Source organism: Electrophorus electricus, unplaced genomic scaffold, assembly GCF_041902795.1.
Source record: "Electrophorus electricus isolate QZ-2024a unplaced genomic scaffold, ASM4190279v1 Scaffold44, whole genome shotgun sequence".
NCBI lineage: Eukaryota > Metazoa > Chordata > Actinopteri > Gymnotiformes > Gymnotidae > Electrophorus > Electrophorus electricus.
In genome coordinates this window covers 907,011-924,418 of record NW_027658735.1, presented here as the reverse complement: position 1 = coordinate 924,418, position 17,408 = coordinate 907,011, and the positions used below count along the sequence as shown (strand labels likewise).

General features: G+C 41.7%; 1 non-coding gene across 1 annotated transcript; it reads right to left on the bottom strand.

Moving 5' to 3' along the window:
- Positions 1–1,347: 1,347 nt before the first annotated feature.
- trnai-aau (transfer RNA isoleucine (anticodon AAU)) lies at positions 1,348–1,421 on the bottom strand. Its single transcript has one exon. It is a non-coding gene; the product is annotated as a tRNA-Ile (tRNA).
- Positions 1,422–17,408: the final 15,987 nt, after the last annotated feature.

The window sequence follows — 17,408 nt, the reverse complement described above, 5'->3', positions numbered from 1 at the left end:
CTTATTTATCAGTTGTCACAAGGTGTTAACGTTATTATGCACATGTATATAAAATGTGTATATACTCTATATACATAAATATATATATATATATATATTTGCAGTTTGGATTGGATTATAAAGTGAATTTCATTGGTGAGTACTATATTTTTTGGTGACAAAGTATAATCTAATCTTTACAAAGCAGTGACCAGAAAGGAAGAGCTGGATGAGGCTTTGGTCCCCATGATAGTTAGAGACACACAGCCATTTAGCTTAGTTGAGGATAAAAGCTTCAGGGACTTGGTAGCAAAATTGGATTCAACTTATATTCTCCTAACTAGGAAGGTATGTGTGGTGACATGGATACATTATGAGAGTAGTATTAAAAATATATATAATTATTTTCTTCCTTCCCTTTAGACTGTAAAGGCCATGGTTGAGGCCAAATGTCAATAAGAGAAAGAGAAGGCCAAAGCTGAGGTCCAGAAAATTCCTGCAATGAGTTTGTCAGCAGATATGTGGACATCTCTTAATGTGGATGCCTTCTTGGCTGTGACCTGCCATTTTATAGATGACAACACATTTCTGAAGTCTACACTACTTGGTGTTGTGAAATTCCTGCAGGCGCATACGGCTGAAAATTTGGCCTGTGTGAAATCCTCTCTTATGGAAGAATGGGGAATAAAATAAAGTCACATGTCTGGTTACTGATGGCACATCTAATATGATTGCCTGTGGAAATAGCTGAAGCTGCCTCATGTGCTTCAAAAAAAAAGAAACTGAGGTTGAAACAATGTGTTGGAACGATTAGTAGAACTCAGGGAGCCTGTGGGGGCAGATTTGGCGGGTTTACAAACTGATATTCCTGCGCTGATCTCTGATGTGTACAGTAATGTATGTGGGTGCCGGTCTATACTGTATTCTTTTCACAAGGCAACTGTGGAGCTGTCAGACCTCAGTGGCAGGCATAATCATATCCCAACACATTTCAGACTAAAGGATTTGAACTCCCTGGCACTGCCAGACACCTAACTGGCTATAATTTGATGGGGAGGATGCAGGTTGTCTGCATGCCTCTGGAATGACTTCTTTGACCTATTCACACAGCGATCGAGAGCCTTACACTAATGCCAGAGTCCCTCTGATTTCATACTTTTCTCTGCATTGTCCAAGAACAATGCAGAGAAACAAGCACAAAACCATGGGTAAAGTTTTGTAATCAAGAACACACTCTCATGTACTTGGAACATGTCTTAGCAGATTGTGAATTACAAGCAATGTTATAAGCAACACAAGTTCAAAGAGGTGCCCTGTTTGCAACAGGTGGTTTGTTGACAAGGGGTCATTCATCAGACAAAACCCACATGGCCCATATGGGGATTGAACCCATGACCTTGGCGTTATTAGCACCACGCTCTGACCAGCTGAGCTAATCGGCCTTTCTCTGTTCATTTTGCACTTTTTGGTGCAGCACTGAAGGGAACCTTTCCATGAAATTGTAGACTTGGTGTCAACGAGATTACGGCCACTTTTTCGACCGAGCATAGGTGACAGTTGACACTTATTGTTCCCTCTGACAAATGGTTATTCTGCAGCCAACTTTTGAATTAAACTTCAAAAGCAAATGTGGAGAAGCTTTTGTTAAAGAGCAATTCAGTGCAGTTGTACACAGTGACGAAATCATCAATTGCAAAGTCCACTGAGCTTTATTGCTGCGAGTTACATAGTGCTGTCTATTACACCATGAAATCTGCCATAACAACAAAAATGTAATGTCTGATTCTGTGAGCCAAGGAATATAAACCTTTTAGGGACATATTTAAAATATCAGATTTTCTGCCTGAGCACAGAGTAGGCATTTTTTTCTAGCTTTAACCATACGTCCTCTTTCTTTGGAAATCTGTGTCATTGCTGCATGAATAAGCAGAAAGATTTTGAGCAATTTTTTGTCTGGGTCTAAGGGGCAATTTATTCAAACCAAAAGATGCTATTTTAGCTAGTTTGTCAAATGAACATGTCAAACCTACAGAGACAATGTGTCTAGCTACAGAGCTCTGCAAGGTTTAATTCTTGGAAGTATTTGAAGCCATAGAAAGTTATTCTGTAAGCATTACTTAACTCAATAATAAGAGACAGTTAGAGCCAATGGCTGCCAGATCTAACATAGCTCACATTTTATAGTGTTTGCATAGCATATCAGAATCTGCAAGAACTATTCCTGTCATTTCAGGAATAAGCTTTTTTGACTTCACAGCTAGATGAAATATTTAGGGTGGATGCAGGATTTGGTATGATCTCCTAGAGAATTGCCATTCCACTGTGTCTTCAGCTTTTGTCCGATCTGCAAACAAGTCCCACTCTAGGAGAACTAGGTCAAGTGGTAGAGTGCTCTTTTAGTATGTGAGTGTTAGTGGGATTGATGCTCACATTCTCAAGTCTAGAATTTGTAGTTTTTTTCTATGATGAAATCCTTTCTGATAGCAAATGTTTTCGGGGCCTGCTAATACGCTTATGCCATGCACACATTACGTGACTTTGGAAGTTTTCAAATTGATGTATGGCTCACACTGCACAACTGTATGTCTTGGAATCTGGAAAGCTTAATTTGTGGTATCTCAGTGGCAGACATAATCAGTGATAAACCACTGATATGTCAACTGGTCTTAACACAGACAGATTTAACTTACTCTGTTGAGACTGTGTCTAACTTAAACCTTTCCTTCAAATAGAAGAGATCCTTGTTGCAGATGTAATGTTTTTACCTTTATATGGTTTTCCCACTCATAGTCATGCAACACACAAATGCAAACCTCTCACAGACTGTCTCACACACATCCAGTTATTCATCTGAACACATGATGTTTCTGTCTCTGTACCGCTATTAGTTATGCAATGGTTCCTCAATACTAGCACTAACTGAACAGGGTTCTGTATAAATATGATCTTTATAACAGCTGCCATAACAGCAAAAATGTAATGTCTGATTCTGTGAGCCAAGGAATTATTATTGATATTGTGAATATTTAATAACCTCCAATGCCAGCAAATTAAATTTCACAATATTGTGAAAATTGTAAAGGATACTTTATTCATGTCCTCATTGCTAAAGATTGTATCGCTTTATCACAGCGATACGCTAGTTAGCTAGCTAACAGTTGAGGTCAGCAAGTGTCAAACTCGGGGCTATAAACCATTCCTTGTGGAACCATTTCATTGTTCAGCTTTCAACTTTGATCGTTTAGGTGCTGGTAGTTTGTTAGCTAGCTAACTGTTCAGCAATAGAAAACCTACTTTTGTATGATTTAGAGACCCAAATTCACAAACCTGTGGGTTTTCAAATGTATCGTTCTCTCTAAATAAGCAAAATGAATTAAGCCATTACTACAGCTATTGGACTGTTTGAACTACAATATTCGACTGTTCATTTATTGTTAGATTAAATTAACTTTCATAAACATTCTGTATTAATAGAATGTAGTTTTTAATGAGTGATTAACTGTGTATATTCAACATGAAGCTATTCATATAACGTTTCAAGTTTGGTTTATTTGTAACATACATTTATTTGCCACTTTCATTTTTAGGCTGTAGAATGAAAGCTCCTTGCTCACAATCATTGCTACAGTTTGATCAAATTCAGTTATATATATAAACTCCCTATTCAATGGGAAGAAACCAGTTCATGTCATTGTGAATTGCTGGTTCTGTAATCAAAACACTGAGGTTCCATATGGGAACAGAAACTGCTGGGACTGTCCATTCTGTGTGCAGTACAATGGCTTCTAAGAGGTATTGCTGTATTTGAGACATGGTGAGGACATATTTTAGTGAAAGCCTTCCAATGATGCACCCTTAACTGAACCATTTTATGCTGTTGCTGCTGTTAAAAAATGCAGAATGGTGATTATAACGAACCGATCCTTGCACAATATATGGAGCACCTCAACCATGGGGTATCAGCTGGTGTCCCTGTGCTTGATGCATCCAAGACTCAACCAGACACTGAAGATCAAGCAGCTGGCTTCCTTCACTCCCAGAGAGGAAGTAGGTTTTCCATTTGAACTGTTGCCTTCTTAGTTAAGACGTATGCAGGGTTTATTGCAGTGCCAGAGCTGTGAAACTGCAAGGTAATGCATGTCCAGTGCTGGACTTGGGCAAAGATTGTGAGTGGGTATTCACGGGCAAACAGGATCTGATGGCCCACATGTAGTTTGATATTATTCCTAAATAACTAAGTTTACATGGCTATTTGAAAGAAGCTGATCATGTAAGCAGCAAAGACAGAATATAATTCTCTGACTAAGGATTTAGTTGACTCATGTTTAACCCAACTAAACTGTGGTCCTGGCTGATTTTAGTTGGACTATTGAGCCACTGACTCATGCACAGAGTTTTCTGACTATTTTGCAGTTTCTTACTGTACTGAGTTCTTACTGAGTATAACGTCAACTTTGATGCATTTGTTTTCTTTTCACCGAACAAAGCCTTCAACCTTGACTGTGGTGACATGAAATCCAGATGTGCAGAGTGTTTTTTCAGTAATGCATCTTTTGCCCGTGCATTTTGATTGCAGTGTTAGGAGGTCATAACTGCTGATCAGAACTTTGGACAAGAGGGCTTATCCTCATGGCTCTCTGACTTTCATGTACATCAACAAACAATATTTTCTTATTTATTTTTTTCCAGTTGTAACAAACCGTTCTGCTGTTTTTTAACTTCTGTCAAATTTTTAATGGTTGTACAGGACAATTACGATGGAAATTGAGGTGTACAAGTGCTACCTTGAACAGACCTACGAGTTGTGCGTGCCTGTCAGACAGCTAAGCAGTATGACATCCAGCACCAGAACCGACAGCTGCGGGCCCTGCTTTTCAACCACCAGCTCAGATGCAGCCAAGATGCAGACAAAGCATTCATTAAGGTGAGGTCTTCTATAGCCAAGGCGATTCTATAGCCAAGAATTCTCAAGATCACATCTAGCTGCATTCCTGTTGGGTGTGAATGACAGTTGCTCCTTCCCAGTTGATACAAAGTGACGATAGAAAAAAAGGCATACACGGAACTGGTAGTGAACACTGTCCTTAAAGTGCATATAAGTGCATACAGTGTTTGAGCCTGCAATCCAGTTCATTACCCTGTCCAACAGCCTCCCAGGTTCCCCTCCACATCTTCCTTGTCAGAGATGAAAATTTATATAAAAAAATGGATACTTGAATACTTTTGGTTACTTTTTTGTTCCTGGCTACCATGCTTTTTAAAGCATTAATTATTTCAAACATTGATTTATCTAAGATAAGCAAAGACCTGTTCTCTCTTGCTGCATTTTGTGGGTTTTTTTTGGGTTTTTTTGTTTTGTTTTCTTTCCAAATGAAGCTGTTGTTTTCATTTTTGGTGGGTTTCATACTATCCACACCAGCTTCCAGGTTTCTCTCCTTTTACATACCAAGCAATCAGCTTCCTTTCTCTTTGCTACAGAGCACCTCTTTTCTGTCCACACCTGCTTGGCTGGTAGCTCTCAGAAGCCTTACCTTCCTCACCTGTGCTTTTCTAGTTGCGGTGGCCATATGTGGGTCTGGATGTGACTCTGGAGACACATCCTCTCTCCACAACAGCCCGCACACTCTCAGCAGGGGAATCATCCCACCCAAAGAAGCCCACCAAAGTGACACTGAAGCCAAAGCAAAGAGCATCACCAACACTATGCAAATGTGGAATGACCTGGTGGGTATTCTGCCAGAGAGAGGCAATAGAGAATATCAAGCTGATCTGGTAGTCTGGAAGCAACCACCAGATGGCTGTTGCTTCTGTTGGCCTTTTGACTTCCATCAACATCTACTCAGGCAGTAAAAAGAAATGGTGTACTGGGAGGTAGTAAATCTTGCTAATCAGTACTTGTTTTTGGCCTGTGAAAATACAAACAAACAATACACATATTCAAACACTTCTGAACTACAATTGCTTATCAGGATTTACACAGGCTTATGTTCTTAATAGCTCTTTGCTTACAACTTCATCAAAGCGGTTTTGTTCTACAGTATGTGCAAAGTCTACTTTCCCACACAGTTCACATGAGTCTTGATTCGTCCTGCTGGTTCTTCATGTCTGTGAATGTGAAAAATCAAACTTTTTTGCTTGGCTTCAAGCAGTGATCCTTTGATTGTATCATTCATGATTCATTTAGGATTACAACCAAATGGTTCAATATCCAGCTAGAGGTGTACTCAAGTGAGGTAATAAAATGAAATTATTAATGTAATAATATGATGGCAGGAATTGTAAAAGACCAAATTAGGCTTTGGAAGTAAGCAGGATGTGAGAATGACCAAATATGGCCTCTGTGGCAAGTCTGGGATTGAGGCCAGGATACCACCTAAAGATACAATTTTAATAAAAAATGGTTTTGTAACTTGATGAAAATATATAAAGATCGAACCCACCTGAGACTGTTAGACATTCTGTGGACAATGCCTCGTCTGTATGCAACATTGAGCTCAGAATAAAGATGGCACCGGCTATTCTCTTCAATGAATTACTGCATCTATATCTTTATTTTCTATTTAAAGTGTACTTGAGAAAATGAATGGAATGTGGGAAAAATCTAGGAACCACACAAGAATGTCTGGAGGTAAAAAGTCAAGCCTTACTGTGAGAGAGCCTCCATTTCAGAGTCTGCTGTTTGAGAGTCCTGTGCCTTTTTTTCTCTAGCTTGGAATAGGACTGTTGCTTCTGCTTCTTAAGGTTTTCAATCAACAAGGACGGTGGCTCCACCTGCAATGAACCATGAACTTGTTACATTAAACTGCACAAGACAGTAAATTTACACCTGTATTCATTCAGTATGAAGTGCGCCTCACAAACACAGTGCTTGTCTGTGTTTATGTTTTCAGTGTTACAGTGTGATTTTATTTAGGTGAAATTTGTTTTCAGTCTATCTGCAGTAGTGCACTTAAAGGGCCAGGAAGGTTAGTGGAACACATTTGCTCTGCCTCTGACCTCACAATTCCACTGTAACAACAGTGTTCAATTCCGTCATTTAAAAAAAAACAAAACTTGGTTTGGTTTAAATTTGTTTAAAGATTTGTTTAAATTGTGTGTGCCAGTGTATCTGAGCGTGTTACAGTCTCTCTGACCCTCTACACCCATTAGTGCGTTCTTCCACTAGCTTCTCTCTCGTTCCTGCTTCAATATTCAAGGGAGGATTGAGATCCATTCAGGTAATTTTGCAGTCTTCAAAAAATGCATTGAAAGACATTCCAGTAGCTCAGTGGTGCACCTGCGCTCCACTCTGCTCCCCAGTTCGGAGGATGCCAGCACCTATGTTTAGTCTTTTATGTTTAGTCTTTTTTAGTCTGTTTCTTTTTATTTCCTTTGGACTCCAGTGCTTTTTAATAATCTGTTTTGGACATGGTATGGCTGCTCCATTACCCAGGAGCCCATACAAAGGTTCATTTCTGCCTGCCTGCATAACTGCTGGAGGGAGGATTTTATGTCCAGAAAATGTTAAGATGGCAACAGCTCGGTGGGAGACAGTATGTGAGAATCACCTCTTAGGCTCATTTTACTGTTTCTCATGTAGAAGGAATTCCCTCACTATGTTCCCATTCTGAGCATCAAAGCCAACTGGGATGGGGGTTTGTCACATTCTGAATTCTAGCTCATGTCATATTTTGTCAGCATTGGCTTTGATAGACTCAGGTTATCGGTACAAATTTACATTCAAGATTAGTTGTCTTTTACATATATATCCCCTCTCCTGCAATCATGGCTAATTAGCTGCATCCATCATTGTAATTGTTTAATTTTTCATGCTAGTTCATTCACCCTTGTATTAGTGCCATGCATGTGAAACAGACTCTTGAAAGATTTTTCTTTTTGTATCTTGCATGCCTAGCATAACAGGACATTCAAAATCCCTTGAAAATGTTAAACTTTTTTTTTTATGTATATATCTCCTCAAAATTCCCAGTACAACTGCTGTAGAGTCCACGACTCAACTCTTGACTAAAGTCTTCACTCCGAGCGTCTGAGCCGGCTGCTGCGGCATACGCCACGCTGCTCTGTGACCCTCACTCTCCACTCCTCTCCTCTCCCAGCTTTTCCAGATCCCTCAGATGCAGACAGCCCAGCCTGCCGTTCCAAGTAACAGCGCTTCCTTTCGACCCGTGTCCAGCCAGCCCATCATGATGTTCCTGACACCCATGCCCTTCACCTCATCCCAGACCGCCCAGTACTACGTACTCCAGTACTACGTGCCTCAGGTACCCAGAGCAGAGAAAAGCGCCTGTGCAAATATGTACACAGTGTAGCAAATGGGTTGAAAATCTGTCTATAAACAGGTTGGCCAGCAATAAATAAACCGCTCCTAAAATGTGTAGATAGAAATATGTTTTATCTTGGAAGCAGAAATGAGAAATTCTAGTTTAGTTTTTTTCAGTGTAAAAACTAAATGTTTTTGTATTTTTTGTTTGTTTACTGCTTCGAATATCTCTTTTAGGAGTGTCCTATATGAATGGCCATGTCTGGTGCTAGGCCCTTTACTTCTGCTGTTCTGTTTCATTCTCAGTATCACCACAGTGGCCTTCCCTACGTGGGACATCCCCAGCAGTACTCCGTCCAGCCCACAGGACCCAGTACATTCTACCCTGGGCTCTTTCCTGCAGACTGCCCACTAGCATATGGTGAGTTTGGACTTCCCTTTCTCTACCCCCACCTGGGAAACCCACACGCGTGCTCTCACCGATAAAGAGACCTTTCTTCTGGGTATTCCCGCTGGCTGAAACTGCTTTTTCGTTTGCTCTCTAACTGAAACCAGTGCTTTTTTTTGGTCACCACTAGTGGCAGGGCCTTCATACTATCCTGGCCAGACCATATACACCAAATCTCCATCCATAATATTGCATACAGCTCAGCAGCCTCCACCCACTAAGAGGGTAAAGAAAACAGTGAGTATTCCCCCTGCCTCAGAGGTGAAATTAATTTAATTGTGGATTGACTTAATAGATGCAAATAACTTGCTGTTCGCTAAGATCCGTATCCGAGACCCTAACCAGGATGGCAAGGATATCACAGAGGAGATCATGTCAGGAGTAGGCATTAGCCAGAACACAAGCCCACCAGTGGGACGTCCCTGCACTACCCCTACTGCTCCACAGGTAAGCCATTCAGTCCCGCAGCCCGAGCCCCTGATCGGCTGCAGGCCGCTGCTTCGCGTGATCCACTCCACAGGTTAAAGTACTCTCTCATCTAGTCCTCCCTCATAATAAGCTCTGAGCTGATTGTTTGGTTGTTTGGCTGGCTTTCATTCTCTTGTCCTATTAAAAGCATCATACAATCAGCAACAAAATCTGATGGTGTAGTTTGATTTCCGGCCATTCTCTCTTCCTTCTTCAGTGATTCGGTCACACCGTTGACCCTCCTCCGTCATATTTGACTGGTTCCAGTAGCTTGTGTGATTGTGGCTGTTCTGATTTAAGAAGGCTTCTCAGATGTGTTTTGATGTTCCGACTTGCCGTGCCTATTCTTTCGTCTGCCTCCATCTTAGTTCTCCCTCACAGCCACTCGAATCCTCCTGATCTTCCCTCGTGTTCCCTCTACACAGACAGCCCACGTAAAGGCCCTGTAAGAAGGATTCAGCCAAACCCTGAGCACCTCAGCTCCTCTGAGGAAAGGCTTCTCTGTAAAGGGAACACTCACTACTGCGCCGTTGCACTTACTTTGTGTCCTCTTTCCCTAAATGTTAACAGTGTTCCTCTTTCCTCTCTTTCTCTATTTCTCCTGCCCATTTATTTAAGCACCCCATGCTTGTCTGCTATCTCTTGCTGTCTTTGTGTCTTCACCCCCCCCCCCCCACCTCCACACACACACACATTTTGTGCCTTTGCGGCTGGATCTTTTGCCCTCTTGTGCTTTCTCATTTCATCTCTCTCTCTCTTTGCCTCTTTCTCTTCTCACTTCTCTAATTATGCTGTGCTGTGCTGTGCTGTGCTGTGCTCACCCCCCCACCCTCATTGCCATTCCCCTTCTTCTGCATGTGTGTGCAGTATCTCTCTCTCTCTTTCTCTCTCCCTCTCTCTCTCCATCTTTTCCGTCTTTTGCTAGTTTTTATGTCCACACCCTCATTATCCTCGCATTTTCTACCTCAAATCCCAGCAGCTGAACAGCCAGGTAGCAGAGCAGGGGAATGTCAATGTCGGCCTGGCCCTGGAGGCCCACTGTCCGGCGAAGGCTGCAAGTCCAGCAGCCGGAGAGGCGGTTGCCTCAGGCACGCTGACGCCCTCGTTGCCTTCCAGCACTGCTGCTCCTTCAGGCCTCACTCTCCCAGGCCAGGCTGTTATAGAGGCAGTCCAGGGCTGTGGAGCCTCCACTGGGGCAGAGCTGAAAGAGACTGGGAAGGAGCCAGAGGTCTTGCTGGAGGATAAAGTGGAGCCCATCTTACAGTCCAAGCTTAGGCAAAGCTTGAGTCAAGGTAAATAACCACATGCATGACATGCTATGTTAGGACACTAAAAAGACACCAGACCGATTTGTTATGTTTTACAGCTATTAGTTTATCCAACACCTGGAAGAAGCCAAAAGAGGACACTCCTGTGGGGCAGGCCCAGTGTCCTGACAGAGAGGTGATTCCTCTCTCCAGGTGCTCACTGTACCCCTCTCTGCATGCAGAGCCAGAGCTGAAGGATGGGAAGAGGCAGTATGATAGAGACTTCCTGTTGGCCTTCCAGTTCATGCCTGCCTGCATGCAGAAGCCAGAGGGGCTTCCTCCCATCTCTGATGTGGTACTGGACAAGGTAAGCCTGCTAAAACATTGGCCTTTGGGGAGCTTTAAAACCATTCCATGGAGAGGGGCTGATGGACTTTGACTTGACTCTGTTCTTTTCTAGATCAAACAAAACAAGCTGCCCCTGCAGCAGGTGGGCCCTCGCATTATCGCCAGAGACCCAGGCTTCAACCCAGCCTCTGCAGACTTCAGCAGGGCAATTCCTGGAGGCAGGGGTGCACCGGTGGGTCTCTCCGCTCATCCCTTCTCTTCTGTCACAAATGAATGAGCGCCTGGTCATCTTATGTGACCGAGGTCTTTGTGACATTGTTACCGCCCATAATAAAGAGCACCCATTCGTTGCTTCAGCTGCTCAGTGTAGGCCCGAGACGGCTGCCTCCCCGCAAGATCATTACCAACGTGTCCGTGAATGACGAGGTGCAGCTGAAGAAGGCCGAGAATGCCTGGAAACCTGGCAGGAAAAGGGAGAACACCCAGAACCCCGAGACCCAGAAAACTCAGGTCAGCACCTCACTCCGCTGTGCCCTGTTTTCAGATTTCAGAGTCACACCCTGTTATGGTGGGCTTGAAAGCTACTTAATTTTTTTTGCGATATGCTCTTCAAGAATTGGATATTTAAATTATAGAGTCGTTGTTTAATTGGGTGGGTGTGCGGGGAGTGTGCACGAATGTAGCTATGCAGGGGGACATTGGTTTCTAGTGTAAACAGGGGGTGTGATGATACTGAGGACCAGATCTTGTGTGCTTGTTGTTCCTTGTGTTGATTGTGGTGTTGATTTTGGTGAGAGAGTATTGTAGATATTGTAGTGTATTCTGTGGATGATCTTGTATATATTATAGGTTAACACCCAGTGGTTGTGTTAAAAATATTCTTGCAAATTTGTGTGCAATTCAGCATTTGGAGAGATTGACAGATCTTCATTGCATTGTCTGGTCGGTAGGGTTATTATTGGATCAGATTTGGTTATTATGTATATATTTTTTTTGTTTGTAGGAGTTATATATTGATTAAATCTAAAATTCTTGTAGCTGGTTCTAATGGGTTTTCTTTTAATTTGAATTTGGAGCACATGAGGGGTTTTAGTTGATAAGATTTGATAAACTGTTTGCTGCCAGTGCTACACTTCTCGGAAAGTGTGATTGATGTATGATGCCTTTATCGGTCTATATAGCAAAGTTGAGTGATTTTTGTTCATGAGGAAGTTCCAAATGGCAGAGTAAATATTTGGTGAAAGTGAGGAGTTAGTCATTATGTGGAAGAACTGCTGAATTTAACAAAAGATTGGGATCTTTGTAATGGAAAGCTTAGTCGGTAGTCTGTTTTCCTCTCCAGGAGCTTTTCCAGAAGGTGCGCAGTATCCTGAACAAACTGACACCGCAGATGTTTAACCAGCTGATGAAGCAGGTGATGGACCTCACCATCGACACAGAGGAGCGCCTCAAAGGCGTGGTTGATCTGGTTTTTGAAAAAGCCATCGATGAGCCCAGCTTCTCTATGGTCTATGGCAATATGTGCAGCTGCCTGGCTATGGTGAGTAACATGTTCCCATACATTGCTGCTGAAGTTCCATACAAAGGCAAATGCCACACAGAAGTGAACTCTGTTTGAACCACTCTAAACTGACATGGAGCTTTAATCAGCTTCTATTTAGTAACAGAACTCTCAACACTGTCTTATACCCAAGTGTTTCTCCTACATGTCTTTCCTGTGTAGTTAAAAGTGCCCATGGCAGACAAGCCCACCAGCACTGTGGGTTTCCAAAAGCTGCTGCTGAACCGCTGTCAGAAGGAGTTTGAGAAGGACAAGGTCAACGATGATGTTTTGGAGAAGCTGCGGCACCAGCTGGAAGCGGCCACTTCAGTAAGCAGCACTCCTGTCTAGTTTACCCGACTCACCAACCCACAGATCAGGAGAAAGGGGACTGAAATCGGCAGCAGTGCTGGGAGGCGGCCTGGTCGTTATCGGGTCCAAACGCGCTGTTTCTTGCTTTTGTCTTTGTTCTGGTTACTCCTCGCAAGGCCAGCGAGCGGGAGAGGCTGGAGGAGGATCTGGAGGAGGCGAAGGACAAGGCCCACAGGAGGTCCATCGGTAACATCAAGTTCATCGGGGAGCTGTTCAAGCTGCACATGCTGTCAGAGGCCATCATGCACGACTGTGTGGTCAAGCTGTTCATGAACCACAGCGAGGAGAGCCTGGAGCGTCTGTGCCACCTCCTCACAGCCATCGGCAAAGACCTGGACTTGGAGAAGGCCAGGGTAAGCAGGCCGCGGGCCTGGTCTGGGTTGATTTAATATTCTCAGCAGATGCTCAGCACTTGCATCGGTTTATCTTTAATATGTCATGTAAAGGTTTACGGCGCATGTGTAGATGAGTGCTAGTGTGCAGTGCAGCGGCTGTGCGGATTTTGTCCAGATTTGGTCTGTGTTGCGTTTTTCACAACAAGTACTTTACACATCGAAACTGGATGAAGAAGTTTTGGATGTTGTATATTGACTGTCAATTTTGTCTCTAGTAGGAATGGCAGTTGTGATGTTGACAGTTCAGTCACCAACTAGTGTGACAGTTATTTGTGTTCAAGTTTCCTGGTCTTTTTTATTGTGTTTTTTTTTTCCATGCACGCTTTTAACCAAAAAACAAGCATGTTGAAATGTTGTTTATAAAAGTTTTGCCGTCAGTGTTTTCTGTTGCTTGCCTGTTGCCTGCACTCTGACTACAGGGTAGCCAACTAATTAGGATCATCATCTATAGTGCGACTAGCATGCTGTGCTGATATCAGTGTATTATTAGGCCTTGGCAATGATTTTGAAAGTGTCCAAGTTCATGTTGTTAGTGAAGTTGTTAGTGTGGTTGTTAGCTCTGCTCCTACTGCAGCTGACAAAATGAAAGGCTTTTATTCAGGACTGGTCAGCTGTTAGAAGGTTTTGCTCTCACAGCCTCCTCCACGTTTGCCACCTCCTGCTGCTGCACCCTGGATTCCCCAAAGCCAAGTGCAGCTGATGACAGCACAGCTACACCCACAGTGGCAGTGAACTGCTTTACAGCACTGACCAACGTGCAAGGCAGCAGGGTTTACATAAGAGTCATAAACGTCTTGTGACATGAGTTCAGCTGAGAGCACACCTGATCGAATCGAAAGGTGAAGAATATCTGAAATTTGTCGACGTTTCTCTTACACTCTCTCTCTCTCTCTCTCTCTCTCTCTCTCTCTCTCAGCCAAAAATGGATCATTACTTTAAATATATAGAAAAGATAGTGAAGGAGAGGAGGGGTTCCTCACGCATTCGGTTCCTGCTCCAGGACGTCATCGACCTGCGACTGGTTAGAGACTCTGCCTGTGTTTGTGTGTTTGTGTTTGCCATTCCAGCGCATGGTGATGCAAAAGTATGCATCTGCTGATTTTGCTTTTCTAGAATAACTGGGTGTCGCGGCGAGCTGACCACGGGCCCAAGACCATCGAGCAGATTCATAAGGAGGCCAAACTTGAGGAGCAGGAGGAGCAGAGGAAGGTGCACCAGCAGCTGCTGTCCAAGCACAACAAGAGGCAAAGGTGTGGCCCTCAATTCCGTGACAGCCTTTTTCACCTGGCTGTGTGAGGCCGAGGACAAGTCCAAGGACAATCGACAAGAGGATGGACACATTTGCCAACGTGTGCTAAAAGACAATACAATAATTCAAAAAAATAATAAAACTGTGTGACAAAGAAACAAAAGTTCTGACTCTATTGTATTTTTGCTTTTTCCTTTATGAACTGCATGCAAAACTATATTTAACATTTGCAGATGTTCAAAAGAAAAGACAGAGGTGAATATAGAAATAATATTATTTATTTTTTATTTTATTCTTCCTTGGCTTCTCCTGAATTCAGATAGGCTCTGCCCATTAGATTTCACTTTTTTGTTTGTTTGTTTTTTTATTTTTTTGCTAATTTCAAACCAGTCCTAGGATTTTCACACAATCTGAGTGAAATTGGTGTCAAAATATTTGCAAGAGTCTGAATCTCAATAATTATTTAAACAAAAACCTGACATAAAAAATACAGCTGTCCTATTCCAGTCTAATATTAGTAGTACAAATTAGTAGTACATAGGTCAGGCTTTAACTTTAACTTTAACTAGCTGTCACTCCTGAAGGACATGTTCAGATTTCATGAAATTTAAAAGACTTATACCAGTATTGACTTTGAGGTAGCTTACCAAATGTAGCAGTTTTGTCAATATGGGGCATTATAATATGCAAATAACTGTTTCTCAATGACTGCTCTTCTGATCAAGATGAAATTTTGCATACTGCTTCTGTAAGCAAGCTGAAGGATTCCTAAGGATGACTCAAACATTGGCTAATGTTTTTCAGGTAATGGGCTAATCATAGAACTGGCTTCAGTGGACTTCTATAACGTTGATTCTTGTAGAAATTACTTTAAATTTAAATATCCTACTACTTTTTATGTTGCTGATGAACTGTAACACACTAGTCGTAGGACCTTCCTCCAATCTTCCCAAATTTGGTATCAAAATGTTGATGAGACTGAAACATGTTGATATTTGTATGGTATATGGCACTTACATACCTATCGATCCTTCCAAGGTGTACTGATTCATTCAAAACAGCTGAAAAAAAATTAAGACTTCTTTGAGTAATTCTTATGAAACTTGACATGAGTATTGATTTATGGACTTTGAGCTAGCATGGGAATTATAGGACATTTTTGCCAACAGAGCCCCTCTGACATATGAAAAGGTATTTAAAAACAGAAAAATGAGTCAATCCCATTGTGTACCAATTGTGCATGAGAAATGCAGTTTATACAGTGCAATACTTTGTGACTATTTCATAAAAAAAGTTCAATACGTTTCGTAAACCTTTTTTTAGCCTGATTTTTGATACCTAAATTAGTTGGGCAAATGCACCTTTCAAACAAGTCAGTGACCTTTTGATCTAGAGATACCTTCTAAATATAAAAAATGCAGATCTTCTTGTAAATAATGATCAAAAATATGTGTATTTAACTATCAATCCCCAAGAGCAGGATTTTTATTAATAGGCTAAAACTTAGCCATAGAGTGTTAGATTATCACCAAACTTCAATGGTGTATATGAACATACTGTGAATGCAAGTACATTTGGGGTGAACTGACCTTCTGGGGAAACTATATTTCTTAGTCATGTCGAATCAGAAAAATAATATTTATATAAAGCAATTCAGCAGAGAAAATTGAGAGATTGGTTTCAAAATACAACATTCCTGGAAACAAAACCTCAAAACCAACCACAAAGGCTGGTGAACTTTATATGGGATGTCATCAGCAACCAAGTTGTGCAGATGTGATAAAATGATTGGACCCTTTACTTGCCACCTGCAGCTATAATAAATGTAATTCTAATGTATGTCATGAATTCCCTAGATGAAGGAAGTTAGACATTTCAATAGCAACACACCTCCCTTGATGAAATGACTGGGTACAGAAATTAGTTGACCAGAAAGGCCAGAAAAATAGCACAACCACAGCCTTCAAACCTGACAACAAACCTGCTGAATGCTGACAGTTTTATTTTTTTTCAAATACAAAATACAGACTCACTCTCAATAAATAACCATTTGATGAACTAATGCAGAATATAAATTAAGACACTGACACAAGCTTTACTTTAGTTACTAAGCATTTAGGTTTGGGTGTTTTTCGTACTTGGTGGGATGGTTACGAGAAAATATTGGCATATTAGATAAGCAGAAAAATACTATGGATGGGTTCAACACATGATGTGCGTACTCGTTTGACTTTGGATCTATTGGATCACGCCAATAACTGTTGAAAAGAAAAATGACCACCTGAATGCTAAAACATATAATGGAAATAAATGTCTTATGCAATACGAGAATTATGGAAATCGGGTCAGCTTTGGAATAGAGAGGAGCGTTAGGCACATACTAATAATATTAATACATTTTCAGAGACACACAATATCCATCCTGCCAAGGACAGGCAGTGATCAGTGAACCAGGCAGCCAGTAAGAGAAATAAAATCACCAAGAAAGTCAGGCTTTTTGCTGTTTGTTTTCAAAAAAATGTCCTTGACAGAACACAAGATATGACTGAATGAGCAAAGTTACATTTACATAGAGCCTTTCAAAGAACATACAATGCTTGAACTAATAACAGACACCTGTTCATTTCAACACAATGGGAGAAATTACTCTGCTCACAGAGCTTAGTAACGCGTTAGATCAAAATTCGCTGCTGCACTTTAAAACACTGAGCGTTTTTCTTAAAACACATAAAAGGTGCAAGATCACGCGTTGTCGTGTGAGCACCTCAGTCGTAAAAAGGGCTGAGTTGTCATGAATACGTTATGATCAGGAGTAGTCGGCCGTACTGCTGCGACATCCGGTCAAATCAACCGTCCTCTAAGAATCAGCGCAGTACTAGTTTTGGTAATAGCAGCATCTATGGACATAAACGGCGGCGAAACGGATGGTTTCTTTCTCGTCAACGTTATAGTCCATCACACTTGCTCCTATAGATCGGGATAAAATCTCCATACCAAAACCTCTGTGCATTGGCATGGTGAAAATTTAGAGCACGCAAATCCTTCACTTCTGAAACAGCAGAAATTATGTAATTTTACACAGATTAAAAAAACCCTCAACGT